The sequence below is a fragment of the Chelonia mydas genome, chromosome 28 (assembly GCF_015237465.2).
Source record: "Chelonia mydas isolate rCheMyd1 chromosome 28, rCheMyd1.pri.v2, whole genome shotgun sequence".
NCBI lineage: Eukaryota > Metazoa > Chordata > Testudines > Cheloniidae > Chelonia > Chelonia mydas.
Window position 1 is genome coordinate 7453041 of NC_051268.2, and position 8604 is coordinate 7461644.

General features: G+C 58.7%; 3 protein-coding genes and 2 non-coding genes across 6 annotated transcripts in view; 1 reads left to right on the plus strand and 4 right to left on the minus strand.

Annotated features, from left to right (window-relative positions):
• LOC102934530 (zinc finger protein OZF) overlaps nucleotides 1–8604 on the minus strand; it is a 1287564-nt gene that overhangs the window by 713310 nt on the left and 565650 nt on the right.
• LOC102930400 (zinc finger protein 501) overlaps nucleotides 1–8604 on the plus strand; it is a 1110025-nt gene that overhangs the window by 563654 nt on the left and 537767 nt on the right. The window lies entirely within an intron of this gene.
• The window catches only part of LOC102940718 (zinc finger protein 3), a 107592-nt gene that overhangs the window by 65210 nt on the left and 33778 nt on the right, over nucleotides 1–8604 (minus strand). The gene's annotated exons all lie outside the window — the stretch shown is intronic.
• Nucleotides 1010–1081, minus strand: TRNAG-UCC. Its single transcript has one exon. It is a non-coding gene; the product is annotated as a tRNA-Gly (tRNA).
• Nucleotides 3482–3553, minus strand: TRNAC-GCA. Its single transcript has one exon. It is a non-coding gene; the product is annotated as a tRNA-Cys (tRNA).

Here is an 8604-nt window from a genome sequence, read left to right on the forward strand (position 1 = left end):
TACTCAGTAATAACCCAAATCTAGGTGAATAGATTTAACAATACAGTTTAGCTACTAGAATCCGAATACTTGGGTACCTCACTCATGAAAAGTTGTACAGAGATTTGGTTGTGGAAAGCAAGCTATATCAGTGAGTGGAGATTGTCCCTCAGTAACTGAGGAAAATACGATCCAGGAGGAAAGCATTTGTTACTTTCCTGACTGTGCTTCAAATCGGCACCATCCCTCCTGGCATTGCCGATGTCCGGTAATGTGTTCTATGTAGATATGTCCCTTGACCACCCGCTGGCATCCGACACCAGGAGTTGCCGCATCAGCTGAGCGCAGCGTTGGCCGATTCCGCATCCTCTCAGCGGGGACCTGCTCGTTTCTGGGGTCCCCTGCGCCCAAGGCGCCGACGATCAGCGCGTGTGCCTGGACCTGGTAACCCCTAGCTCTCAGGGTGCTGGCCAGAGGGGCGTCTCTCTCCCCCTTTCGAGCTCCGGCACCGTGGACGGCTGGGGTCCTGCTCTCAAACAGCACGGCGACGTCCACCGTGACGACCTTCTTCCGGCCCTCGTTGGGGAGGACGATGTCCGGGCGCAGCTGGCTGTCGGTGCCGGGACGGCGGAGTTCCCCATGGGTGGCGGGAGGGCTCTGGCCTGGCGATCGGGGGTGGCATTGCGTCGCAGCTGCTAGGCTCTTGGGGGGTCGCATCTCGTTGGCGTAGCCGCACGTCCCGATTCCCATGGCCGCTGGCTCCATTCAGCGGGACGCAGTTGAGCCTCCAGCCGGCAAACCGGGTGAAGCTGCCCCCGGGGAGGAGGTGGTTGCCGTTGACCCACGCGCATGGCATCTCGAAGGCCTTGCCCTGGTCTGGCTTCGTTACACAGGGGGGATTCCTACAGGTCACTGCCCCCTGCGTGTTTAATGACCTGCTGGGATGAGGGACAGGAATCCCCTGATAATGTGATTATCACACAATGTGACTGACATTAAACCAATCCCAGAGAAGGACAAAATGCATCCCTGCATTGGCCGGGAATCGAACCCGGGTCAACTGCTTGGAAGGCAGCTATGCTCACCACTATACCACCAATGCCTCTAGGGGGGCACGACCCTCCTAGGTGCCCCTCGTGCGAGCAAAAGGACTCATTGCGACACGGCAGGCTGGGCGGGCAAGTGGCAGCCTGTCAGCTCAGAGCCCAGACAGGTTCCCAGACCCAGAGAGCTGGAGGGTGTGCGGGCCTCGTGCATAGCACCGTGCGGCCATTCATGGCCCCAGCACTGGGGCCAGGCACAAAACCCCAAACCCCAAATGAGCCGCAGGTCCAGTTGCAGCTGGGAAGCCAGGGTTTGCTCCCGGGCAGCTCAGCGTCTATGTCCATTCTCTGGCCAGCCCAGGGTGCGATTTGTACCGCTAAACAAGGTCAGGCGTGACAAAGCCCTGGCTGGGATGATTCAGTCGGGGATTGGTCCTGCTTTGAGCGGGGGGTTGGACTAGATGCCTCCTGAGGTCCCTTCCCACCCTGATAGTCTATGATTCTATGAAATGCTGCATCAATCCCAAAGTCCCCTTTCGTCAGCCCTAGAAATTCATTTAAACTTATGTTTGGCTCCCAGAGAAATAAACAATTTGTGTCTGGGAACAGAAGGGAGTCGAGTTCAATCCCTTCTCGCCATCCGTGTGCAAGCCAGGAGCCTGTTGCTTTTCATTCCTGATGTGGTGCCATCGGGTGGCCACTCGGTATCAGTCCCTGTTATTAAATAAATGGTTCCTCCCCCCACCTCCCCCCCCAAAAACATTATTTTCCTCCTGGAGACACCGGAGCAGATTCATTTACAAAGGGCTGGTGATCCTGAGGCAGTGCTGGAGGGTGAAGGGAACATTTTCAACATTACTAAATTAATGTGTTGTGCCTTTTAGAACACACACACACACACACACACACACACACACACACACACACACACACACACACACTCTTAACTGAATTATTTAAGCTACCCACATTTCCGCTTTCTCATGGCGTTTTCATTCTGCAAGGTTGTTTTAATTTGCATATTTTCTTGGAACTAGAAATGGGGAAGGAGAACAGTAGGGTCAGTGGAATTACAGCAACGAGGGATTAGCGTCATTATCGGTCACCTTCGTTAACACAGAGTTAACATTGCCTGTGAGTATCTCGTACCCCTCCAGAACGCTGAGTTCAGGAAAACTCAAATTCTGGGAAAGCAGGGACTACGGAGGGAATGTACATGACCAGATAACCTTAACTCTGCCCTCTTGGGCCAATTCCCTGATAGCACAGGGGAACACAGAAAGGTTTGTCCTTATGGCTGCTTCCCAAGAGTTTGTTTCTTTAGTAATCGATCTATCCCCCCCCCCATCAAGAACAACTGATTTTATGCACAGTAACTTAAAGTTTCTATGATGCTGGTGTCTGGCTGTGAAATTTATTGTTTTTTGTCCCAGCCTATTGAAAGACTAAACGACTGCACAAGGGGTCCTTTATTTCAGATTCAGATTCTAAATAGACACGGTCTATTGTACAGCTGGTGAATGACAGGGACACACTCCCGCTAGGGCGGGTTCTGACTTAACTGGTTCTGACTTTCCGATCAAAGAGAACGAGTTCATGTAGGACCTATGGGCAGCCGCCCTGTCAGTGCATCACCCGACAGGTGTTTCACAAAACACAGCCCTTCCCCTCTGGAAGAGAAACACTCCCTGCGGTCACCGCCTCCCTTCACTCTCCGTGGGGCTGTTTGCCTGAGGGACCTGGCTCTCTCTGGGAGGCCCATGGTGAGTCTTAAAAGAGCCGTTGGGGGGCAGGAGTTATCCCCATGGGAATCTCTTCCCTTCTTTCTCAGGGCCACCTTCTTAGCCCTGGCTTTGGGGTTGGCTTTAGCCTGGCTCTCGCCTGACTTGGTTTTAGGTGGGATGTTGACCACCTTCTGGGTTTGGCAGCTTAGACCTTTTCTCTGCCGTTCTGGTCCCTGCTGCCGCCACCACTTTCTTAGGGCTATTGCTGGCCCGGGGCATGGTGGCCTTTCTGGGGATCCTGGCAGCTTCTTGGTGGCTATTTCCCTGCTCAGAGCCACTGGCTTCTTCTCATGCCTTGTCCTGGGGACCCAGATGCTGCTGGATGAACGTGAAGGAGTCGGGGTGCTGGTGACTTCAGCCTGCACCAAGGTGCACCAATCAGACTCCTAGCCCCAACCGGACGTGGGTCTTGTTTTTCGGCACAGCATGGCCCCTGGAGAACAAGGACCTGCCAGCGTGCACCATGTTATACCTTTGTTCAACCGGTGAAAACACAAACTAGAGCCACAGGGGACTGGAACTGATTTCAGCGGCTGGACAGGTTTGCTAAGTTTTGATACATTTGCATAGGAAAATGTGACGTGTTTAAATTCATTTCAAGCACCCCCCTTCAGTGGAATTCCTGAAGATACTGGAGATGGCCATGAAAATATGTTTCCATTAAAACAACTACCCAGGGAGCACCTGGATTTGAACCAGGGACCTCTTGATCTGCAGTCAAATGCTCTACCACTGAGCTATACTCCCTGTGATTGAGCACTGTTGGAGTGAGTTTCTTGAGGATTATGAAGGACACACCCTAGTTCAAAGAGCTCCTGTTACGTTCCCAGCCATGGGTGGTTTTGAAAATGGGGTTTCATTAAATTTTATAGATGCACGTAAAAACCACACCTCGCACAATCCCCACACCTGCTCGGTCTCACCGGACCACAATTACTGCTTACCTGGGACCACACCCTGCTCCCCAGCTCTGGGCAATTCAACCGCTCCAGCATTGCTCCAAACCCTCAAAGGGCGTATTTAAATAGAACCCATTAATCCCCATGGTGTGAATCCAGTAACTGCCAGATAATGCCATTCAGACCCCAGACCCCGAGCTCCCGCAACCTAGCCCGTACGGCAGAGCAGGGGCCGTGATGCACAGGGGTCCCTTTTTTTTTATATTTTGCAAACTTGGGGTTCAGGGGGACAATTCTTGTCTCCCATTCGTGGCCAGTGCCGAGCTGAGCTTTATGCTTATGTGAGCGGGGAAACGCTCCCGCTATTGTGGGGAACTTTCCCGGCCTATACACGACCCCGGTGACGTGGGCTAGGGAGAGGATCCGAGTCTCTTCCACTCTCCTGCGTGGCAGAGTCCGCGCAACCCTGGGTCCAGGATTCCCGGGGAGCTCGACCCCCAGTCTCGTCATGGGCACTGAGGGCAGGGGCTAGGGTGTCCCCACCCCGGGGTGCTCTCTCTGCACTGGATGCTTCCCTGACCCACTGATCGTTACATACAGTTCAGACGAGCATACTTTATTAAACAGCAACCAATGTTAAAAAATAAGGACGAAATGGGAAAGGGGAAAGGAAAACGCCCCCACCCCACTCTGTGACGTGGGGACATCACAGCCAGCGTCTCTAGAAAACATCCGGGAAGTTCACAGTCTGTTCCTCACATGTCCCAGACCTCCTGTCCAGGCCCTAGCCCTGCCGTGGGTCGGACCCTTGCTCGGGCCGTGGCCACACGCCCTCAGGCTCTAGGTGGCAGGACCCTTCTTCCCAGTATCGGCCCCCGTGTCGGGGTTACGATCCCCCCCGCCCCGAGTCCGGCCTGCAAGGCCTCTTGACTGGGGGCGTCTCCCTGCGCTGGGCCCGTTCAAAGCAACCAGAAGGTGTCGAGGTGGCCGTAGGACTCTCGGGGTAAAATTTTCAGGACTCTGCGATGCAGCAGGTCAGGCCAGACGTTCCCAGCGATCTCGTCTGCCTTTGAAATCTGTGACTGAACGCAAAATATGGGGGTAAATGAATCCTCAGCAACGGCTTCCCCCGCTCCTGGGGGCAACCCGGGGAAGAGGGCTGTTTAGGAAGGACGGCTGGAGGATGCGCTCCCCGGATTGTTATGCACCGAGGTGGCCTCCTTCCGCCTGGCTCTCAAGGTGGTTGAGCCGTGCTTTGGCACCCTTGGGAGAAATGGGTTTGAATCGGGGTCACAGTGGGGAGGGGAGAGGTGCGTGCGTGTGGTGGGGCCGGGGGGGCGGCGGGGGGCAGGCGCGGAGTCCTGGAGAGAGAAGTAGCAATAATGATATTTGGGGAAAATCTGTCGAATCCAGGGAAAGTGGAGTGCAATTCGGATGGAGGGCCGGCTCCACACCAGCAAGGATCGTGTGTAAACTGGGTGGGATTCCCCCACCGATCCTGACCCCCCAAACCTCCCCTCTCCTATGACCCCATCCCCCACCTCCGCTTACTCCCCATTTCTGGCTCATTTTTCGCCCCTCCCTTCCTGACCCCGCCAGCCCAGACGCACCCAGGGGACACCCCGCTGGGGGCCCGGGCTCGATCCCCCCGACACCCCTCCCCAGTTGTGCCCCCAGAGCAGACCCCGGCAGGCGCAGTCACGAACTAGGTCCGATCTCGCTTTCTAACAACCAGGGAGCAGGTTCCCTGGGGCCCCCGGCGCAGAGAGTCACTTTCCTGCCCCTCCCCAGCATGTCCCCAGCTCCCTCTCGGTTACCGGCAGTCTCCGTCCCGGGGGCTGCCTGGGGAGACCCGCCCCAGCTGGAGAAAGTTTAGGGTTGCCAACTTGCCCCGCCCCTTCCCCAAGGCTCCGCCCCCACTCCCGCCATCACTGGCTCTCCCCCACCCTCACTCACCCGGCTGGGGCAGGGAGTTGGGATGCAGACGGGGGTGGGGGCTCCTGGGTGGGGCCAGGGATGAGGGGTTTGGGGTGCAGTGGGGGCTCAGGGCTGGGGCAGGGGGTGGGGGTCTGGGCTGGGGTGGGGCCAGGGATGAGAGGTTCGGGATGTAGGAGGGGGCTCAGGGCTGGGGCGGGGGTGGGGGTCTGGGCTGGGCAGTGGGCTCTGGGGTGGGGCCAGGGATGAGGGGTTTGGGGTGCAGGGGGGGCTCTGGGCTGGGGCGGGGGTGGGGGTCTGGGCTGGGCAGTGGGCTCTGGGCTGGGGCCAGGGATGAGGGGTTTGGGGTGTAGGAGGGGGTTCAGGGCTGGAGAGTGGGCTCTGGGGTGGGGCCAGAAATTAGGGGTTCAGGGTGGAGGAGGGGGCTCCGGGCTGGAGCAGGGGGTGGGGGTCTGGGCTGGGGAGTGGGCTCTGGGGTGGGGCCAAGGATGAGGGGTTCGGGGTGTAGGAGGGGGCTCAGGGCTGGGGCAGGGGGTAGGGGTCTGGGCTGGGGAGTGGGCTCTGGGGTGCGGCCAGAGATGAGGGGTTTGGGGTGCAGGAGGGGGCTCCGGGCTGGGGCAGGGGGTGGGGGTGCAGGCTCCTGGAGGGGGTTCGGGGTGCAGGAGGGGGCTCCGGGCTGGGGCAGGGGGTGGGGGTGCAGGCTCTTTGAGGGAGTTCGGGGTGCAGGAGGGGGCTCCGGGCTGGGGCAGGGGGTGGGGGTGCAGGCTCCTGGAGGGGGTTCGGGGTGCAGGAGGGGGCTCCGGGCTGGGGCAGGGGGTGGGGGTGCAGGCTCCCGGAAGGGGGTTTGGGGTGCAGGAGGGGGCTCTGAGCTGGGGCAGGGGTGGGGGTCTGGGCTGGGGAGTGGGCTCTGGGGTGGGGCCAGGGATGAGGGGTTTGGGGTGCAGGAGGGGGCTCCGGGCTGCGGCAGGGGGTGGGGGTGCAGGCTCCCGGAGGGGGTTTGGGGTGCAGGAGGGCTCTCCGAGCTGGCGCAGGGGATGGGGGTGCAGGCTCCCGGAGGGGGTTCAGGGTGCAGGAGGGGGCTCTGGGCTGGGGCAGGGGGTGGGGGTCTGGGCTGGGGTGGGGCCAGGGATGAGGGGTTCGGGATGTAGGAGGGGGCTCAGGGCTGGGGCAGGGGGTGGGGGTCTGGGCTGGGGAGTGGGCTCTGGGGTGGGGCTGGGGATGAGGGGTTTGGGGTGCAGGGGGGGCTCTGGGCTGGGGCCAGGGATGAGGGGTTTGGGGTGTAGGAGGGGGCTCAGGGCTGGAGAGTGGGCTCTGGGGTGGGGCCAGAAATGAGGGGTTCAGGGTACAGGAGGGGGCTCCGGGAAGGGGGTGGGGGTCTGGGCTGGGGAGTGGGCTCTGGGGTGGGGCCAGGGATGAGGGGTTTGGGGTGCAGGAGGGGGCTCCGGGTTGGGGCAGGGGGTGGGGGTGCAGGCTCCCAGAAGGGGTTTGGGGTGCAGGAGGGGGCTCCAGGCTGGCGCAGGGGATGGGGGTGCAGGCTCCCGGAGGGGGTTCGGGGTGCAGGAGGGCTCTCCGGGCTGGGGCAGGGGGTGGGGGTACAGGCTCCCAGAAGGGGTTTGGGGTGCAGGAGGGGGCTCCAGGCTGGGGCAGGGGGTGGGGGTGCAGGCTCCTGGTGGGAGTTCAGGGTGCAGGAGGGGGCTCTGGGCTGGGGCAGGGGGTGGGGGTCTGGGCTGGGGAGTGGGCTCTGGGGTGGGGCCAGGGATGAGGGGTTTGGGGTGCAGGAGGGGGCTCCGGGCCGGGGCAGGGGGTGGGGGTGCAGGCTCCAGGAGGGGGTTTGGGGAGCAGGAGGGGGGCTCTGAGCTGGGGCGGGGGTGGGGGTCTGGGCTGGGGAGTGGGCTCTGGGGTGGGACCAGGGATGGGGGTGGAGGAGCCGGGGTTAAGCCCAGGGGTGAGGCGCTGCCAGAGGGTAAAACCCGGCCCAGGCAGGGGCAGAGGGGGTAACGGTTACCCCAGGGCCTGAGACACTTGTGTTTGCAAAAATAGGGCGAGGGGATTCTTTTATTTCCCCTCCCCCAGACAGCACCTCTCGGCATGGGCCTCCCAGGGCATCCCAGTGGCTGGTCACGGCAGCTCCTCTGTCTGATGTGACCTGCGGAGGGGCTGCGGGTTTAGCATCTGAAGAAGTCGGCGGGGGGGTTTTTTTACCCACGAAAGCTTATGCCCAAATAAATCCGTTAGTTTTTAAGGTGCCACCGGACTCCTTTCAGAGCAGCAGCCGTGTTAGTCTGGATCCACAAAAGGAACAGGAGGACTTGTGGCACCTTAGAGACTAACCAATGTATCTGAGCACAAGCTTTCATGAGCTAAAACCCACTTCATCAGATGTATGCAGTGGAAAATACAGGGGGGAGATTTATATACACAGAGAACAGGAAACAATGGGTGTTACCATACACACTGTAACCAGAGTGATGAGGTAAGGTGAAAAGAAAAGGAGTCCTTGTGGCACCTTAGAGACCAACAAATTTATTCGAGCATAAGCTTTCGCGAGCTAAAACCCACTTCATCAGATGCATGCAGTGGAAAATACAGGGGGGAGATTTCATGTAAACCATAGAGACTAACAAATTTATTTGAGCATAAGCTTTTGCGAGCTAAAACCCACTTCATCAGATGCCTGCAGTGGAAAATACAGGGAGGAGATTTATATGCACAGAGAACAGGAAACAATGGGGGTTACCATACACACTGTAACCAGAGTGATCAGGTAAGGTGAAAAGAAAAGGAGTCCTTGTGGCACCTTAGAGACTAACAAATTTATTCGAGCATAAGCTTTCACGAGATAAAACCCACTTCATCAGATGCATTCAGTGGAAAATACAGGGGGGAGATTTCATGTAAACCATAGAGACGAACAAATGTATTTGAGCATAAGCTAAAACCCACTTCATCAGATGCATGCAGTGG